This window comes from Elephas maximus, chromosome 7, assembly GCF_024166365.1.
Source record: "Elephas maximus indicus isolate mEleMax1 chromosome 7, mEleMax1 primary haplotype, whole genome shotgun sequence".
NCBI classification, from domain to species: Eukaryota; Metazoa; Chordata; class Mammalia; order Proboscidea; family Elephantidae; genus Elephas; species Elephas maximus.
This window is the reverse complement of record NC_064825.1, coordinates 115,397,040-115,419,367: the sequence shown is the minus strand read 5'-3', so window position 1 is coordinate 115,419,367 and position 22,328 is coordinate 115,397,040. Positions and strand designations below refer to the sequence as shown.

Below are 22,328 nucleotides of genomic sequence, written 5' to 3'. Positions count from 1 at the left end.
TTTAAAGAGATCCTTTGTAACCGATTTGCCCAATACGATGCACCATTTGTTTTCTTTTTTGCTTCCATGAAAGTTGATTGTGGATTCAAGTCAAATGAAATCCTTGGCACGTCAATTTTTTCTGGGTTTATTATGATGTTGCTAATTGGTCCAGTTGTGAGGATTTCTTTTTTTTTTTTAATTTTGGAGTATAATCCATACTGGAGGCTGTGGTTTTTGATCTTCATCAGTAAGTGCTTCAATTCCTCTTCACTTTCGGCAAGCAAGGTTGTGTCATCTGCATATCGAAGGTTGTGATTGAGTTTTCTTCCAATCCTGAAGGCTCATTCTTCTTCATATAGTCCAGCTTCTCATATTATTCGCTCAGAATACAGATTCGATAAGTCTGGTGAAAGGACACAACCATAATTCATGCATATCTTGACCTTAAATCACTGAGTATCCTGATGTTCTGTTCAAAAGGCTGCCTCTTGGTCTATGTACAGTTTCCTCAAGAGCAAAGTTAAGTGCTCTGGAATTCCCATTCTTCACAATGTTATTCATAATTTTTTATGATCCACACAGTCAAATGCCTTTGTATGGTCAATAAAACGCAGGTAAACATCTTTCTAGTATTCTCTGCTTTCAGCCATGATCTATCTGACATCAGCAATGATATCCCTTATTCCGTGTGATCTTCTGAATCCAGCTTGAATTTCTGGCTGTTTCTTGTCCACATACTGCTACAATCCCTTATGAAAGATCTTCAGCAAAATTTTACTTGTGGGGGATATTAATGATATTGTTAATTTCTACATTCTGTTGGATTACTTTCTTTAGAATGGGAATAAATATGAATATGTTCCAGTCATTTGTCCAGGTAGCTGACTTCTAAATTTCTTGACATAGGGGACTGAACATCACAAGCGCTGTAGCTGTTTGTTGAAATATCTCAATTGGTAAACTCTTAACTACTGCGCCACCAGGGCTCCTTGGTTTCCATATACCTGTGTCTTTCTTATAAATGAGTTCATACAGCATTTGTAATTTTGAGACTGACTGACTTCACCCATCATGAGGTTTACAAGGTTCATCCATATTGTGGCTTGCATCAGGACTTCATTTCTCTTTATGGCTGAGTAGTAATCCATTGCGTGTATATATCACAACTTGTTTATCCATTAATTTGTTGACAAACATTTCAGTTGTTTCCTCCTTTTGACTGTTGTGAAAAGTGCTGCAATAAACATTGAATAGGTGACTGCTGTTTATTTTAAAAAATTACTTTTTGCAACAGATACTGGTGACGATTCCTCAATATAATTAATGCAATAAGTGTCACCGAATTGTACACGAAAAACCTGTTTACCTGGCATATGCTTTGAAATATATACATTTTACCAAAAAATGTATTTTTAATTTTATTGTGCCTTAGATGAAAGTTTACAGCTCAAGTTAATCTCTCATTTAAAAATTTATACACATTGTTTTGTGACATTGGTTGCAATCCCCACAATGTGACAGCATACTCATCCTTACCCTGGGTTTCCTGTGGCCATTAACAAGTTCCTGTCCCTTCCTGCCAGCTCATCTTGCTTTTGGACATTTGGTCTTGTATATTTGATTGAACTAAGAAGCATGTTCCTCATGAGTGTTATTTTTGTTTTATAGGCCTGTCTAATTTTTGACTGAAAAGTAGTAGAATTCGGGTTTCTGTTCTGAGTTATCAGAGTACCTAGAGACCATAGTCTTGGAAGTTTCTTCAGTCTCTGTCAGACAAGTAAGTCTGGTCTTTTTTTTTTTTTTTTTTTTAATTTGGATTCTATTCTACATTTTTCTCCCATTCTGTACGGGATTCTTTGTTGTGATCCCTTTCAGAGCACTGTATGATGGTAACCGGACACTATCTAGTTCTTCTGGGCTCAGGCTGGTGGAGTCTCTAGTTCATGTGGTCCTTTAGTCCTTTGGGCTAATATTTTCTTTGTGTCTTTGGTATTCCTCGTTCTCCTTTGCTCCAGACAAGATGGGACTAATAGTTGTATCTTAGAAGGTCACTTGCAAGATTTTAAGACCCCAGATGCCATTCTCCAAAGTGGAATGCAGAAAATTTTCTTTATGAACTCTGTTATGGCAATTGACCTAGACATTCCCTAAGATTATGATCCCCAGAACCCAGACTCAGGTACTCAGTCCCTCAGAGTGTTTGGATGTGTCAAAGAAACTTCTGTGTTTTTGCTTTGGTCCAGTTGTGCTGACTTTCCCTACAATTGTGTGTTGTCTTTCCCTTCACTGAAGTTGACACTTGTCTACGATCTAGTTAGTGATATCCCTTCTCCCTTTCTCCTCACTCTTGTATCCATCAAAAAATGTTTATTTCTGTGTGCAAACCTTTTCTTGAGTTCTAATAAGAGTGTTCTCATACAATATTTGTCCTTTGAGACTGACTTATTTCACTCAGTATAATTTCCTCCAGATTCATTCATGTTGTATGATATTTCATGGATTCATCATTGTTCTTTATTGCTGTGTAGTGTTACATTATATGTGTATAACATAATTTGCTTATTCATTCATTTGTTGGTGGTCATTTAGGTTGTTTCCATTTTTTTGGTATTGTGAATAGTGCTGCAACGAACATGGGTGTGCACATATCTATCCATGTGACAGCTCTTATTCCTCTAGGGTTGATTCCTAGGCATGGGATTGCTGGATCATATGGTATCTCTATTTCTAGCTTTTTAAGGAATTGCCATCTGGAGAGTAGGCAGAACTTGGCCAGAAATACATAAAGAGCATAGTATCCTGGAAAATTGCAACAGTAGTTAAGTGAGAGGTACAGATGGAGAAAGCTTTGAACCTTCCCTCAGAAAAGTGGATCTTTAAGGCCGAGAAGATAATGCAACCATAAGAGACAAGAACACCAGAAACAGTATTCAGTTCAATGAAGCAAAAACAGTGAATAATATCAGCTTGTTGACCTGAATATCAGAATAGGAAATGAGGAGAAGTAGAGGCAAATCACAGAAGAAATGATTAATTTCATCTGACTCACAGAAAAATAAATGGAAATTTAATGTGGTATGTATCAAAGCATCCACCATGCCTACCAGGTAAACCCCAAACAAAAGCATGGAGCACACACTACTGGACATGTTTACTGTATAGAGCAAGGGGTTGCTTATGGCCTTGTACTGATCAAAGGTTAGAGCCACCAGCAGGAGACACTCAGAATCTCCAAAGATACTGAAGATGAAGAATTGCAGAGCACAGCCATAGAAGGAAATTGATTTGTCTTTGGCTAATATGTCCACCAGCATCTTGGGCTCAATTGCTGTGGAGTAGCGGAGGGTCACAGAAGGAGAGGTGGCTGAGGAAAAAGTACATTGGCGTTTGAAGCTGGGTGTCCATTCTAATTAAAACAATCATTCCAAGATTTGACAGAAGGTTGTTGTTGTTAGGTGTCTTTGAATCAGCTCTGACTCATACGGACCCTATATACAACAGAAGGAAACACTGCCTAGTCATATGACATCCTTAAAATTGTTGCAATTTTTCAGCCCTTTATTGTAGCCACTGTGTCAATCCATCTCGTCAAGTGTCTCCCTCCTTTTCATTGACCCTCTACTTCATCAAGCACAATGTCCTTCCCCAGAGACTAGTGTCTCCTGATAACATGCCCAAAGTAAGGGAGAGAAAGTCTTACCATTTTCACTTCTAAGGAACATTCTGGCTGTACTTATTCCAAGACAGATTTGTATGTTCCTCTGACAATCCATAGTATATTCAATATTCTTCTCCAACACCATAATTCAAAGGCACCAAATCTTCTTCAGTCTTTCTTATTCATCAGCCAGCTTTCACATGCCTGAGAGGCAATTCAATACACCATGCCCCAGGTCAGGTGCAACTTAGTCCCCAAGGTGACATCTTTGCTTACTAATACTTTAAAGAGCTCTTTTGAGCAGATTTTCCCAGTGCAATAAATTGTTTTATTTCTTGTAATCTGCTTCTATGGGTGTTAAATATGGATCCAAGTAAAATGAAATCTTGACAGTTTCAATAGTTTCTCTGCCAGGAGGTTAATGACATAAATAACTAGAAACGTGATAAAGAGGGTCGCTTTGATCTCTTCCTATTAGTAATTCAAAGATAAAAAAATTCACTCAAGGAGGGACAATTTTCCCTTTCTACTGTCCTTTGTTTTTATTTTAAACTGTTGATAAAACGATCCAGAAAATGGTAGATCTGTATTTAACACTTCTGGGCATCCACGAAACATTATCTATAAAGCAGAAATAGATTTGTTCCTGTAAAACATCTTTTTTATCCTCACCGTATTGAGGTGTGTTACTCTCTAAAGAGGCATTTTTTTTTTTTTGACAATAACAAAAAATATATATATGCCAGATAGGAAGTCAAGAAACTTTGATCTAAACCTCCAGGTTTCATGAGGCATGTGACTTCCTATTTCTTCCTTAATTTGGGGCGGGGGGGGGCTTTACTTCCTTGTCTCTGGAAGTGAAGTTGTATGAATTGAAATCTCGACCCATTTTCAGAATAATGCCTGTCAAGAGTGCATTTATTGGCTTGTGAAAAAATAAAACAATATGGAAAAAACACCAATGTTAGAGAGACAAACCTGGAAGACACAGGACTAAGCACCTGGTTTGCTTGCATATATTCACAGTGTCAAAAAAATGATCACAATTAATGTGTTCCTCGGGAATCATAAACCAAAACCAAACCAAACTCAGTGCCGTCGAGTCGATTCCGACTCATAGCGACCCTAGAGGACAGAGTAGAACCGCCCCATAGAGTTTCCAAGGAGCACCTGGCAGATTCGAACTGCTGACCTTTTGGTTAGCAGCCGTAGCACAAAACCACTACGCCACTAGGGTTTCCTCAGGAATCATGATTGGCTTAAAAGCTTGCATTTTAGATCCATAATCAGTGAGCATACCACTGACTTGATAATAATGAAAATCATTGTTACTAATCTTGGTCTACATCAACTTACTATTTGGTGAGACATGAAATGCATTTATTAAAGTTTTCTCTGGAACTGTATCCCTGTTTTGCCACAATGTTCTGATGATTTGTAGAGAGCTCAGGTACAAAATTACAAGTCTTGACATTCAAACAGAAGTGCAAAAATAAATGGAAACAACAGAACAGAACACATACTTTGCATCTCTTTGGATTTTAAATTAACTGTTTCATTACAAATGGATGTGAGTAGAAGGCTAATAAAATTTCTGAAATATATACACTTTGTTCTTATGCATATGTGTATTTATATGTGTGTAACGTGTATTCATGTGTGTGCGTTTCTCACTGTTGATACATAAGGATTGAAATGTGGATGATCGTCCAGTCTTTGTACACTTAAGTAACTATGTCATATGGTTCACAGGGAATTGCATTTGGACATGTTGGCATTTGTAAAGTGATAGTTGAAATACTTTTTAAATAAAACTATTTTCAACTCATGTACACACTAGCACAATGATGAAAGGAGTCCATAGTTTTCTTATGAAGTTAGATTAAAATAAAATAATTATATAAAAACTGTGGAATAGCAGAGATAGCAATTTGGTCAGTCAGATTTCCCAGTTCTGGGAAGGATATATTGATTTTTGGCTATTGTAAAAAAAATAAATAAACCAAATAAAACCAAAAAACCAAACAAACCCACTGGCTTCGAGTTGATTCCGACTTATAGTGACACTATAGGACAGAGTAGAACTGCCCCATAGAGCTTCCAAGGAGCGCAGTAATCAAATGATTTATTTCCAAATCTTTCACATTTTTTTTCCTAAAAATGTTAGTTTTGTCTTTCTATGTTATTTAAATTTGGAGACTCAGAAACCCACCTGAGATGAGCAGATCTTTCTCGTCTTTCCTCTGGATGAGCAATAGGCAGATGGCATTTTATCTTACTCAGTAACATGTGGGACTTAAATCTCTGAGGCTCCTGCTCTCATGTTCTGTGTTGTGCAAACATGATTACTTTGATTTCTAGTCCTGTATTTTCCCTTGTGTCTTAGTTATCTAGTGCTGCTTTAACGAAAATACCACAAGTGAATTTCTTTATCAAACAGATATTTATTCTTTCACAGTCTAGGAGGCTGGAAGTCCCAAGTCAGGGCACCAGCTCCCAGGGAAGGCTTTATCTCTGTCAGCTCTAGGGGAAAGTGATGTCATCAATCTTCTGTTCCAGAAGTTTCTCAGTGCAGGGACCCCGGCTCCAAAGGACATGCTCTGTTCCTGGCTCTTCTTTCTTGGTGGTATGAGGTTCCTCTCCTCTTTCCTCAATTCTCCCTTTCATATTTCAAAAGAGATTGACTCAAAATACAGCCTAATCTTATAAATTGAGTCCTGCCTCATTAGCATAACTGCCACCTATCCCACCTCATTAACATCATAGAGGTAGGATTTACGACCCCTAGGATAATCACATCTGATCAAAAAATGATAGACAACCACACAATCTTGGGAGTCATAGTCTAGTCAAGTAGACACACATTTCTGGGAGACAAGATTCAATCCATAACACCCTGTGAATACTTAAAAGAATTTAGCAAAGCATGAGCTCTAATTTTTTACTCCTGTCATCAAATTAATGTTAGGAAGGTGACTGAAACTTATTTTTATGTTATGATTTTCAGCTACCCTGAATCTATACCTCCTTCTCTCCAGTCAACAGAAATCCATTGAAACTTAATAGATTCTCTACGTCATCATTCCCAACTCTTTTCTATTGTTGTTTCTGTTTCTTCCATTTCTACAGAACTCTCATTCATTTACTGATTTAGAAATGTTATTACTCTTCAACGGCAATTTTTGTTTTCTTTTTTATGTTTCACACACTATAAAATTCATCCCTTTAAATTGTATGTTTTAGTGTTATTTAGCATGTCCACAAGCTTGTACAACCACTACAGCTATCTAAGTCCATAGCATCTTTCATCGTCCCAAAAAGCAGCCTGTACCCATTGACATTGTACTTTCACCACTACCCCCAGATCCTGGAAACCACTAACCTATTTTGTGAATCTATGCATTTGTCTATTCTGGACATTTCATAACAGCCAAAACAGTAGAATCATGTAATATGTGACAGTTTGTGCTGGACTTCTTTCTCTAGCATATTATTTTCAATGTTCGTATTGTAATATGTATCAATACTCCATCCTTTCTCATGGCTGAATAGTATCCCATTGTATACTATATTTTGTTTACCCATTCATCACTGAATGGATACTTGGGTTGTTTACAACTTTGGGCTATTACAAATATTTGCTGCTATGCATATTTGTATTTGTATCAATAATAGTGTTAAATTCTGCTTTCTTCACCATGGCATCCCTGGGTGGTACAAAAGATTAACACGCTCTGCTGCTAACTGAAAGCTTGGAGGCTTGAGTCAACCCAGGTACCTCGGAAAACAGACCTGGAAATCTACTTCCAAAAGGCCACAACCATTGAAAATTCTGTGTAGTGAAGTTCTACTCTGAAACACATGATGTTGCCATGAGTCAGAATTGACAGCAACTGGTATGGTTTGGGTTTAGGTAGAAAAAGTAGCATAAGCCATGTAGGAAGCTAAAAAGATGATAGTCACCTCATATCCAGAGTCACGGTTTCATCTATGTAAGTGCTTGTACTTGAACACAATGAAAAAATACTGACACCCTCTATTTTTGGTCAATCCCTTCTCTGAAAACATTTATATTTTCCCATAAGAAATGTAATCTTTGGTGGTGTAATTCTTGAGTAGGAAAAGACCGTAGTATAACAAAAATGAGATTTTTATATGCAGCTTTATGCTTTCCAATACAAATGTTATCACATGCTTGTGTATGTTAATAATTTGGAGCAATGAAAAGCTGTGTTGAGATATATCTAATCTTGCTCTCCGTGGCTGGCATGATCCTGTATAACCTTGGCTAAGTAAATCTGAAACTTAATCTAATATTAAACAATGTGATTGTCTTTATAGCTGGATGTGAGTGTGATCTTTTCCAAATTAAGCAACAGAAGTGCTCAGGAGAACCACTGTTTGTCAGAAATCTCAAGAAAACCTCCAGGGAAAATTGATAATGGACAGAAATCGACAACTGATAATTGACTTTGGCTACATCTTGCAGGTTTTTACAACAAAGAGTACATGGATTTAAACATACCTCTCAATGCTGACATTTCTAGAACATGGATTATGAAATTCATTATTATGCAATAATAATCATAAAGAAAAACATCAATTACTGAAATACATTTCCCAACGAGCACATGGTTCAATTTCCATTGTCAAACTCACTTTTCCTGGGTTTTCTGCTCTCGTCTGTGGGTTGACTTCCTCATGAGGATGCAGGCAGGACCCTGTGAGGCATCAGCGCTTCTTCTGTTTCTGAGATGCTGTAGGAGGATGGTTTACACCTTCGGTAATACTTTGCTGTAGAAAAAGGTAACAGAAAAAAGGAAAAAGAAATGTTTTGTGTTGTAATTAACCTATATTCTTCCACTGCCACTTAGAAAAATTCCCAAAGCACTTTGGAGTGGATTGGGCACAGAAGGTTCTCTGCAACGAACTGAACTGCTATTCAGCAAATTGGGATTTGATTTTTCTGTTACTGCTTTCCTAGCAGTCCTGCCTCTCACTATCTCTTTGCATGATATGCCTTTATTAATGAAGGTGAGCATATTATAGAAACATATACACAAAATAACTAACATTTGTTCAGCGCCTAAAATGGTTCAAGTGCTACTCTCAGCACGAATGCACTTTATCATTCAGCAACCAATGACGTGGTTACTGTATTCTCCCCATTTCTCATATGAGGAAACCAAGGCATACATAAATTAAGTAGCTTGCTCAAGGTGCTATTTATTAGTCAGTCACAGAGTTGACATATAAACCAAAGCAATCTGGCTCCTTCTGTCATCCAGTAAACTACCATTGTATATGAGATATTATGGTTTTTTAGAGCCACACACAGACATACACACACACACAAACAATGTATTTACTGTATGTGTTAAGGCAGGCTGATGCAACCTATTCTAGCATGAAACCCAAGCTAGAAACATTTAAACACTAGTCTGACTTTTCTGGTCGCAATTGTGACACTTTTAAATGTAGTCTTATATACTGGGGTTATGAAATGCTTTTGACTGCCTTTAAAAGAAAACACATTTGGCTGCTTGGTAAAATCCCTTGTGTGAGAAGTTGTGTGTGTGCTGGTAAAGTCATTGCAGGTTCGCAATCAGAGTTTATAATGGGGGAATTGGGCGAGTCCCCGGAACTTACCGTCTCATGAGGAATCTGTCTTTGATCTTAGAGCTTTCTTAGCTGCATCTTTTACATCTTTGTTTCTCAAACTGTACATCAGTGGATTTAGCACTGGGATGACAATGGTGTAGAACACCGAGATGATTTTATCAGTGTTGGGAGAATACAGGGAGCTGGGCCTTGAGTAAATAAACAGTAGACTCCCCTGATAAATGGCCACAGAAGTCAGGTGAGAGGCACACGTGGAGAAGGCTTTCTTCCTCCTACTGGAAGAGCGGATCTTCAAGACTGAGAGAAGAATGAAATAGTAGGAGATAACGATGATGACGAAGCAGATGATTTCCACGGAGCTGCCATAGGTGGAGAGGAGCCACTCATTAACTGGGGTGTCTGTGCAGGAGAGCTTAAGCAGTGGAGGGAGGTCACAGAAGAAGTGATTAATCACATCTTTGTCACAGTATTTCAGAATAAAGGCAAAGGATGTATGAACAAGGGAGCTCATGTTGCCACCAATATAGGACAAGACAATCAGCCATACACGGATGCCCCGGGACATCACAACTGTATACAGCAAAGGGTTACAGATGGCGACATAGCGATCATAGGCCATGGCAGCCCAGATAAAGGATTCTGTATCTGCAAAAGTACAGAAAAAGTAGAACTGCAGGGCACAGCCGTAATAGGAAATGGATTTGTTCTCTGAGAGGAAGTTGACCAGCATTTTGGGAACAATGACTGAGGAATAACAAAGGTCTACAAAGGATAGGTTACTGAGAAAAAAAATACATGGAGGTCTGAAGACGGGAATCTATTCTGATTAACATTATCAAGCCAATGTTCCCCATTAGAATCACACCATACAACATCAGAAACACCAGGAATAGGACAATCTGCAGTTCACGGCGTGTTGGCAACCCTAATAGAACAAATTCAGTCACCAAGGTGACTATCAGTTCCATATTATTATTCTTTTTCCTCTTTTGAGAATCCTAATATCCTCAAACATTATAATAATGAAAGAGAAATAAAATTAGACATAATCATAAATTAGTTTGATTGTTCAACAAACCATCAGTCAAATAAAGAAACCAAAGAAACTTCTCTTCAAATACAAAATTTGAGAGATATATTTCAGAATTTAATAGCTGTTAAATTCCATTATTACAAGTTTTATTTAATTTCTTTCATTAATTACTATTTCTTCCAATGGACAGTTGGCTCCATAGTACAGAGGGCATGTTGGAGTTTGCTTACCTTTTTGTATCTGAAATGTAACACTATAGTTGTAATACAAGATTAGATGGATTAATGAATGGACTGAGGATGGTATAAAGGAAAGAAGAAATATCAGTATTTATTAAACAGAAAACGACTTGTAGAACATGCCTTAGAATGAGGAGAATTATGGAGGCATCTGCTTTTTCTCTCAAGAAATTATAGTCAATGGATAGAGTAGTATAATAAAACATACACCAGCTAATTGTTTTTTGTACTTACTTCTTATTAATACAAAGTAATGTAATATTAGTGAAATAAAACCAATGTCACTAATTACCTACCAAGAGTATATTTTTAAAAGAAGTTAGGGTAATTCTATAAATCCCATATCCAAGCTGATTAAATTTGTTAAATATATATCTTTTCATCAATCACAATGCCCAGCTTCCACTGAGCACAGAATGAGTATTAGTTGACTAAATAAGTAAGTAGAAACCCTGCTGGTGTAGTTGGTTAAGTGCAGCAGCTGCTAATGAAAGGGTCAGCAGTTCGAATCCACCAGGTGCTCCTTGGAAACTCTATGGGGCAGTTCTACTCTCTCCTATATGGTTGCTATGAGTTGGAGTCGACTCGATGGCACTGGGTTTGTTTTTGTTTTTGGTTTAAATAAGTAAGTAGACACACACACACAGAAAGTTTTAAGTTGACTTCAATTGAAATAAAATCATTCTATATGGCCTTCTCACTAAAATATATTTAGCTGCTATTACTTTTTATGTTTTTATAATTCAGAGTATTTATACTGAGAAATCTGTCAATCACTTTTCCTGGGGTTTCATAATACTTCTAACAGTAGAAAGAATTTTAACTTAACCTGGAACTGTAAGAAATTTGAAGCTAACCTTGAAGGATGGACTTGAAAAATATATGAAAACAAATGAGCAAAGCATCCAATGAGCTATGTTAGTGTTGCCACAGAGATCCCAAGAAGGGAATTAAAAATGATTTTGGGTCACTAGCTCATTACATGTATAAAAACTCTGTCAGTGATGGTGCTATCAACTTTATCTCTTTCAGTACTTAAAACCACCCTATGGCACACGCACAGAGAATCTACTGAGAATCAGAAGGGTTAATTACTTGTTCAATGTGTGGTCATGTTGTTCTATCTGAGAGTGTGAGTGAGAAACAGCACTACAGCAGGACAGCAGCTAACTTACTCTTAGTTTGCCTGTTTTCAACATAATTAGGTTATTTAGAAAAGATAAGACCTCTGCTTTAGACTTAGAAAAAATATGGTTGGAATTCTATCTTGACTACAAGAGTACTGTGGGATCTTGGACAAATTAATATAAATTATATTATTTGTATGTATGAATGATAGCAAATATCTCACAGGGTTGCAGTACTGATCAAATAAAAAAAAATGATCTCCCTGTCCACCTACCATCCAACCATCCATTTATCTACTTACCTACCTACATACTTACCTATCTGTCTATCCATCCATGTAGTTACTTTTTAGAGAGACTGACACAGTTAGGAAAACATCAAAAACTTGTCTCAACAGCCACACTGCTCTCACTTAATCATATTTATAACTAGAGCTGTAAGCCAAGGTTTTATTAATAATGGCTAGCATTTATATAGTGATTGTTAGCTTCAAGGTGATATTCTAAAGACTACATATATCTTATTCAATTGTCACAACAAAAATAACCAAGGTTTGATCTACATACTATTATTATCATTTTTCTCTTACAAATAAGGGAACTAAGACACTTGGGATTTGAGAGCTAGGGTATAATAGAGACAGCATTGGAATCTAAGAGCCTGAGTCCAAAGCCTTATGATACATAGATAGGCTCTTTAGTTGGTAGATAGTCATTCTTCTTTTTTTTTTTTTTAAATTTTGGATGAGAAACTTAAACTTAGCATAATATAAGGTCTTGCAGTTGGCAGCTGCAAATTAAAATTTGTATGTTTCCAAAGTCAAGGCCTGTGACAGTAACCTTGAGGGTGATTGGATTATGAATAATGTGGTCACCATGAGACAGGATGCGGGACGTAGGGAAGCTGAAGGAAGGAATAAGTAGCTTACATATTTACTGAACAGAGCATGTACTTCTGGGAACTTCACATTGATCATTCCTTCTAATAGTCTAAAAAAAATTTATTTACACAAAGGTGAGAGGGAAGTAAAGAGGAATAAGGATAGTGGTAGGAGAAGACAGCAGTCCTGAGATTCTTGTTTTAAACAGAAATTAACAAAAAGATGCAATCAATATACTAGGATTCACTTTTTTTTTTTCCCTGAATGTATAGCAACACAATCTTAGGATAGATAATAAATTTAAATTAATTCAAAATATCAGGGAACCAGTCATGCTTCAATTCTCTTATCTGTAATACATATGTAAAAGTTTTCTTAAACAAATGATGTTTTACATTTACAAAGAAGTTGTATCAGAAAAGGTAACGTACGACGCATTACCTTGTGGGTACAGTACTGACTGATAAAGGTGCTTTTCCACATTTTTGAACATAAATCACTGGTTCTTTCTCTTAGGTCCATGAAAGTCAATTTACGCACCATTAAAACCAGTCTAGTAGCCACAGAAGTTATTTACCAAGGAAAGAACTGTTTTCCAAGAACCTGGATGAATACTTTTGTCAATAGATCCAAGGGCTTTTAAATACATTCTCATGGCATTGGGGACCTAACAATTGAAGGGTTCCAAACATGCTCATTTTAAAGGGAAACCTAGGGAATAATTAGCAGGATTCCTGACATTGTGTTAGGTTTTATTTTTTTAATTAGTTGCATAATTAATTATTAACTAACCACTGTTAGCATCAATTTGAATAGCTAATTTTAATTCTTACTAATTTTGAAATTATTTTTAATGATACCTAGAATTCTACAAAAGACCTACTTTAAGAGGTTGTTTGAAAATAGTTCAAATATTAAAAAATGTGATGATTTTAATTTAAATTTGGCAAGAAAAACTTAAAAATAACTAATATTTTATTAAATAAAATGATAAAATGTTAACTATTAATTAAAATAGTGGAAAATTTTTTCATCCAATTCAAATTAGAATTCATAAAAAGAATTGAATCAACATTCTAAAATTGGAAAAATAAAATACTCATATTTGACAACTTATTGAATGGATTTTAACATCACTTTGAATACTAAGGATCAGGAGGTTGGGTGGACAAGTAGTGTCAGAAGAGTCTATGTTATGGATTTGTCTTGGAGTTTGCAACTAACATGATATAGGAAATCATCAGGAAAAATGTATGTTGCTATTACCAAAATATCTAGAATATCCATCTTGAACCTTAAAAATCAGAATTTCCTGAGTAATACTCTTTCACTTAGTTAGAAGATGCTTAGCTGAATAATTTCAAAATGCTTTCTTTTTATCACAGAACCTACAGAGTTTTACATCTTTCACACACTAGATGGTACCAGGGAAAATTATCCAAACACAAAATTAGTAAGCAAGTCTCTTTAAATAATCAAAAATTCCCTAATCAATCAGTGTTCTTAGAGACCTTTGGTACAACCCAGATCTTTCATGAGGCTAGACAATGCTCTGCTTCTCACTCTGTAAATATCTTTTTTCAAATTTGCTTATTTTCTTTTAAGCCACTCTTCTGTTACTTTGATAGTTGATATCACATGTCTGTATGCACATGATACGCTATCCTTCAAATCCAGGTAAACCATCATCAAAGAAAAAGTCCTGACCTCTGAATTTCCCTTCCCTTGGTGTCAATACCTCAATAGGTTGAATTGGTTTTCTAATTAATTAATATAAAATTGAATTAATATTGAACTCAAGTTTTTGACAAGTATCAAACTAGGAAAGGCTAATGGTAATTTTCCAAAAAATAAATACTGGAGAAACTGTGAAAGTAAGAGAAAAAATGACATTTCTAGGAATTAGCAAAAAATTTTGAAAGAGGAGAGGTTCTCTTTTTGGGTTTATAGCTGGTTAAGATATTTAGACCAACTCCCTTACTGGAAAATAATAAAATAATGCAGAAAGTTACTTTAAATCCACTCAAAAACATAAGTGAACTGACAAGTTATTTAGTTATCATTAGAGCAAGGATCAAGAAGAAAATATACTCATCACTTTGCAATGTGTAAATAATACAAATATTTGAGCCATAAGTTAAAATGAATCTAATGAACATTGCAAAAAAACCCAGACCCAGCTCAGCTACAAATCTATCTTGGAAGTACAGCTAGAAAGCTCCTTAGAAGCAATGATGGTGAGACTTTGATTCTCATACTTTTGACATGGTATAGAGAGGGACCAGTCACTGGAGAAGGACACCGTGCTTGGTAAAATAGAGGGTCAGCAATAAAGAATACCCTCAACGAGTTGGATTGACACAGTGGCTACAACAATGGGCTCAAACATAACGATTGTGAGGATGGTGCAGGATGGGGCAGTGTTATTTTGTTGTACATAATGTCGATATGAGTCAGAGCTGACTCAATGGCACCTAACAGCATTATCTTGTATCCAGAAAAAAATACCTGCAAAACTTTGTGACAAAAAAAAAAAACCTTGAGGTGGAGCCAAGATGGTGGAATAGACAGATGCTTCTGTCGAGCCCTCTTTACAACAAAGACCCTAAAAAACAAATGAAACGAGTATATTTGTGATAAGCTGGGAGCCCTGAGCATCAAAGGCAAGCTTAGACAATGAACTGAGGGGCAGGGGGAAGAAGAGACAGTTCAGAAGCAGAGAGGAGCTGCTGGACCTGAATCACAGGGAGCCCTCAGGTGCCATTCCTGGAGCGGCTGCAGCAGGGGCAGCACGGGTGGCGGGCTGGTCCTAGCTTTTGACTACAGTTTCCTCAGGGAGAAGCAGCCAGTCACACAGCCCACTCACACCTCCGGAACCTGAGCAGAAGGGAGCTCTCTGCAAAAGCTAAGTACTGGCGTACTGTGCCCCCCCCACCCCCAACCCAGTTTCCGTGGCTGAATCCCTAGGCCTGAGATAGACCCTGGTGAGTACCTGGAGCCATCCTCCTAGCCTTGGGGAAGGAAAAAATTTGCAACTGGGGGGAAAAGATAATTTCCTAACTCCATTAACTGGGGGAGCTCAGGACAGAAGCGGCTCCTGTCCAGGCAAAAACTGTCTGTGGACCTTGAGCACCTTTCCCTTCTGCATGGACCTGTGTGGGCCTATTTTGGGAGAATAGGCCCTTGTTGGCAAACTCCAACCATTTCAGCGGTGCAGTGGAGAGGTGGGTTTTTGATATTTGACATTGCTTTGCCTATTAAACAAGGTTCTCACCTACATGCAACAGGGACCTAAGGACTGGTGGCTCCACTTGGGTCACCCAGCCTCACGCGACAGGGGCCCAGGGATAACTGGTACCTCCCAGTCCTTTACAACAAAATCTTTGGGTTCCCATGGTTCCTTTGCAGAGCCCACCTACCAGCACGCTCTAGGGAACAGAGACGTGTTTTCCTCAGAGGCACTTGGGGGTCAGTTCTCAGCCCCCTGCCTTGTTCTGAGAGTGACCCCTGCTCCAATCAGATACGGGTATATACACCAATCACCCCTGCCCCTCTAAGACTGTAGGACAGAGCCTGTACCACACACTTGATGATCAGCTACCTGGAAACCTGAGTTGAATTCATACAAGAAAACTGAATGGACTCCTAGACTGATATACCTGATAACAGCTCTAGCCAGCAGGGGACAGGATACCAGAGCTCCAAAGGCAAAAATAATCAAATTAGCTCACTCAAGCCATGCAAAGGGGTATACCAAAACAAAACAAAGCAAGCAGCTATGACACAGTAAGCAAGCATAAACATACAATAACTTATAGATGGTTTGGAGAAAAGAGTCAATATCCAGTCACATAAAGAAACAGGCCATGATCACCTCCACAGGCTCTCAAAACAAAAAATCCAGGGAACTTTTAGATGAAAGTACATTCCTGAAATTACCAGATGCAGAATACAAAAGTTTAATATACAGAACCCTACAAGACATCAAGAAGGAAATGAAGCAATACTCAGAACAAGCCAAGGAACACACAGATAAAGCAACTGAAGAGCTCAGAAAGATTATTCAGGAACATAATGAAAAGTTTAATAAGCTGGAAAATCCATAGACAGACAGCAATCAGAAATTCAGAAGTTTAACAATAAAATTACAGAATTAGATAACTTAATAGAAAGTCAGAGGAGCAGAATTGAGCAAGTAGAAGCTAGAATTTGTGAAGTCGAAGATAAATCATTGGCACTAATATATTTGACGAAAAATCAGATAAAAGAATTAAAAAAAATGAAGAAACCTTAAGAATCGTGTAGGACTCTATCAAGAGAAAGAACCTACAAGTGACTGGAGTACCAGAACAGGGAGGGATAACAGAAAATACGGAGAAAATTGTTGAGGATTTGTTGGCAGAAAACTTCCCTGATATTGTGAAAGCTGAGAAGATATCTACCCAAGATGCTCATCAAACTCCACATATGGTATATCTTAAAAGAAAGTCACCAAGACATATTGTAATCAAGCTTACCAAAACCAAAGATAAGGAGACAATTATAAGAGCAGCGAGGCATAAAAGAAAAGTCACCTATAAGGGAGAGCCAATAAGAATAAGCTCAGACTACTCAGCAGAAACCATGCAAGCAAGAAGGCAATGGGATGACATATTTAAAAAATTGAAGGAAAAAAATTGCCTGCCGAGAATCATATATCCATCAAACCTGTTTCTTAAATATGAAGGTGAAATTAAGATATTTTCAGATAAACACAAGTTGAGGGAATTCATAAAAACCAAACCAAAACTATAAGAAATACTAAAGAGAGTTCTTTGGTTAGAAAATCAATAATATCAGGTATCAACCCAAGAGTAGAACACTGGGCAGAGCAACCAGAAGTCAACCCAGATGGGGAAATCCAAAGGAAAAAAAAAAAAGCCCAACACAGGGTAACTGCAATGTTATTATATAAAAGAAGACAACATTAAATAATAAAGAGGGACAAAGAAATGTAATCATACACCTTCCATATGGAGAGAAAGATACGGAGATACAAAGAAATAAATTTGGGTATAAATTTAGAAAAATTAGGGTAAATAATAAGGTAACTATAAAGGAGACAAACTACCCTATTCATCAAAATAAAATACAGACTCAGCAGAAACAGTATCCACAACAACAAATATGAGGAAAGGGCAATATATAAAGAAAATCTACTCAGCACATAAAATCAAGTGGGAAAAAGAAGCTGTTAGCACACAAAAAAAGACATCAAAATGATAGCACTAAACTCATACCTATCTGTAATTACCCTGAATGTAAAAGGACTAAATGCACCAATAAAGAGACAGAGAGTGGCAGAATGCATTAAAAATCAAGATCCATCTATAGGCTGCCTACAAGAGACACACCTTAGACTTAGAGACCCAAACAAACTAAAACTCAAACGATGAAAAAAATATATCAAGCAAACAAAAATCGAAAAAGAGCTGGAGTGGCAATATTAATTTCTGACAAAATAGACTTTAAAGTTAAATCCATCAGAAAGGATAAGGAAGGGCACTATATAATGATTAAAGGGACAATACACCAAGAAGATATAACCATATTAAATATTTATGCACCCAATGACAGGGCTGCAAGATACATAAAACGAACTCTATCAGCATTGAAAAGTGAGATAGAGAGCTCCACAATAATAGTAGGAGACTTCAACACACCAATTTGGTGAAGGACAGGACATCCAGAAAGAAGCTCAATAAAGACACAGAAGATCTAAATGCCACAATCAACCAACTTGACCTCGTAGACATATACAGAACACTCCACCCAACAGCAACCAAGTATACTTTCTTTCTCGTTCACATGGAACACTCTCTAGAATAGACCACATATTAGGTCATAAAGCAAGCCTTAGCAGAATTCAAAACACTGAAATATTACAAAACATCTTCTCGGACCATAAGGCCATAAAAGTGAAAATCAATAATAGGAAAAGCAGGGAAAAGAAATCAAACACTTGGAAACTGAACAACGCCCTGCTCAAAAAAGACTGGATTATAGAAGACATTAAGGATGGAATAAAGAAATTCGTAGTATCCAACGAGAATGAAAACACTTCCTATCAGAACCTTTGGGACACAACAAAAGTTGTGCTCAGAGGCCAAATAGATCAATAAATGTACATATCTAAAAGGAAGATAGGGCCAAAATCAAAGAACTATCCCTACAACTTGAACAAATAGAAAGAGAGCAACAAACGGAACCCACAGGCACCAGAAGAAAACAAATAATAAAAATTAGAGCTGAACTACATAAAATAGAAAACAAAAACAATTGAAAGAATTAACAAGACCAAAAGCTGTTTTTTTGAAAAAATCAACAAAATTTTGATAAAACATTGGCCAAACTGACAAAAGAAAAACAGGAGAGGAAGGAAATAAACTGAATAAGAAATGAGATGGGTGATATTACAACAGACAGAACTGAAATTAAAAGAATCATATCAAATTACTACGAAAAACTATACTCAAACGAATTTGAAAACCTGGAAAAAATGGATGAATTCCTAGGAACACACTACCTACCTAAACTAACACAAACACAGGTAGAACAACTAAATAGACCCATAACAAAAGAAGAGATTGAAAAGGTAATCAAAAACTCCCAACAAAAAAAGCCCTGGTCTGGATGGCTTCACTGCAGAGTTCTACCAAACTTTCAGAGAAGAGTTAACACTACTATTACTAAAGGTATTTCAGAGCATAGAAAAGGACGGAATACTACCAAATTCATTCTATGAAGCCACCATATCCCTAATACCAAAACCAGGTAAAGACACCACAAGAAAAGAAAATTATAGACCTATATCTCCCATGAATGTAGGTGCAAAAATCCTCAACAAAATTCTAGCCAATAGAATTCAACAACATATCAAAAAAATAATTCACCATGACCAAGTGGGATTCATACCTGGTATGCAGGAATGGTTCAACATTAGAAAAACAATTAATGTAATCCACCACATAAATAAAGCAAAAGACAAGAATCACATGGTTTTATGAATTGATGCAGAAAAGGCATTTGACAAAGTTCAACACTCATTCATGTTAAAAACTCAGCAAAATAGGAATAGAAGGAAAATTACTCAACATAATAAAGGGCATTTATACAAAGGCAACAGCCAACATCACACTAAATGGAGAGAGCCTGAAAATATTTCCATTGAGATCGGGAACCAGACAAGGATGCCCTTTATCACCACTCTTATTCAACATTGTGCTGGAAGTCCTAGCCATAGCAATTAGGATAGATAAAGAAATAAAGAGTATCCAGATTGCCAAGGAAGAAGTCAAAGTATCTATTTGTAGATGACATGATCTTATACACAGAAAACCCTAAGGAATCCTCAAGAAAAACACTGAAACTAATAGAAGAGTTCAGCAGAGTATCAGGATACAAGATAAACATACAAAAATCAGTTGGATTCCTCTACACCAACAAAAAGAACATCGAAAAGGAAATTATCAAATCAATGCCATTTACAGTAGCCCCCAAGAAGTTAAAATACTCAGGAATAAATCTTACCAGAGATTTAAAAGACTTATACAAAGAAAACTACAGTGCACTTCCGCAAGAAACCAAAAGAGACTTACATAAGTGGAAGAACATACCTTGCTCGTGGATAGGAAGACTTAACTTTATAAAAATGTCTATTCTACCAAAAGTGATCTATACATTTAATGCAATTCTGATTCAAATCTCAACAACATTCTTTAATGAGATGGAGAAACAAATCACCAATTTCATATGTAAGGGAACGAAGCCCCGCATAGATAAGGCATTACTGAAAAAGAAGAACAAAGTGAGAGGCCTTACTTTACTTGATTTTAGAACCTATTATACCGCCACAGTACTCAAAACAGCCTGGTACTGGTACTACAACAGATACATGGACCAATGGAACAGAATTGAGAATACAGACATAAATCCATCTACATAGGAGCAGTTGATATTTGACAAAGGCCCCAAAACAGTTAAATGGGGAAAAGACAGTCTTTTTAACAAAAGGTGCTGGCATAACTGGATATCCATCTGCAAAAAAATGAAACAAGGCCCATTCCTCATGCCATGCACTAAAACTAACTCAAAATGGATCAAAGACCTAAATATAAAATCTAAAACGATAAAGATCATGGAAGAAAAAATAGGGACAAAGTTAGGAGCCCTACTACATGGCATAAACAGTATAAAAAGATTATAAACAACATAGAAGAAAAACTAGATAACTGTTAGCTCCTAAAAATCAAACACCTACGCTCATCCAAAGACTTCACCAAAAGAGTAAAAAGACTACCTACAGACTGGGAAAAAGTTTTTAGCTATGACATTTCTGATCAGGGCCTGATCTCTAAAATCTACATAATACTGCAAAAACTCAAGTGCAAAAAGACAAATAAGCCAATTAAAAAATGGACAAAAGATATGAATACACACTTCACTAAAGAAGACATTCAGGTAGCTAACAGATATATGAGGAAATGTTCACAATCATTAGCCATTAGAGAAATGCAGATCAAAACTTCAATGAGATTTCATCTCACTCCAACAAGGCTGGCATTAATCCAAAAAACACAAAATAATAAATGTTGGAGAGGTTGCGGAGAGATTGGGACACTTTACACTGCTGGTGGGAATGTCAAATGGTACAACCACTTTGGAAATCTATTTGGCGCTTCCTTAAAAAGCTAGAAATAGAACTACCATAGGATCCAGCAATCCCACTCCTTGGAATATATCCCAGAGAAATAAGACCCTTTACACGAACAGATATATGCACACCCATGTTTATTGCAGCACTGTTTACAATAGCAAAAAGAGGGAAGCAACCAAGGTGTCCATCAACAGATGAATGGATAAAGAACAGTGAGGAATCTGTGAAAATTTTCATAACGTCGAGGAACCTGGAAGGCATTTTGCTGAGTGAAATTAGTTGCAAAAGGACAAATATTGTATAAGACCACTATTATAAGAACTTGAGAAATAGTTTAAACTGAGAAGAAAATATTCTTTTGTGGTTACAAGAGGGGGGAGGGAGGGAGGGTGGGAGAGAGGTATTCACTAATTAGATAGAAATAAGAACTACTTTAGGTGAAGGGAAAGACAGCACGCAGTACAGGGGAGATCAGCACAATTGGACTAAACCATAAGCAAAGAAGTTTCCTTAATAAACTGAATGCTTTGAAGGCCAGCATAGCAGGGGCAGGGGTCTGGGAACCATGGTTTCAGGGGACATCTAAGTCAATTGGCATAATAAAATCTATTAAGAAAACATTCTGCATCCCACTTTGAAGAGTGGCGTCTGGGGTCTTAAACACTAGCAAGCAGCCATGTAAGATGCATCAATTAGTCTCAACCCACCTGGATTGAAGGAGAATGAAGAACACCAAGGACACAAGGTGATTACGAGCCCAAGAGACAGAAAAGGCCACATGAACCAGCGACTACATCGTCCTGAGACCAGAAGAACTAGATGGTGCCCGGCTAAAACCGATGAGGGCCCTGACAGGGAACACAACAGAGAACCCCTGAGGAAACAGGAGAGCAGTGGGTTGCAGATCCCAAATTCTCTTAAGACTAGACTTAACGGTCTGACTGAGACTGGAAGAACCCCGGTAGTCATTGGCACTAGACCTGTTGGCCCAGGACAGGAAACATTCCCGAAGCCAACTTTTCAGACATGGATTGGACTGGACAATGGGGTGGAGAGGGATGCTGGTGAGGAGTGAGCTTCTTGGATCAGGT

General features: G+C 37.1%; 1 pseudogene; it reads right to left on the bottom strand.

Annotated features, from left to right (window-relative positions):
* Positions 1-9,293: 9,293 nt before the first annotated feature.
* LOC126080477 (olfactory receptor-like protein OLF1) lies at positions 9,294-10,230 on the bottom strand (annotated as a pseudogene).
* Between the last annotated feature and the right edge of the window lie 12,098 nt (positions 10,231-22,328).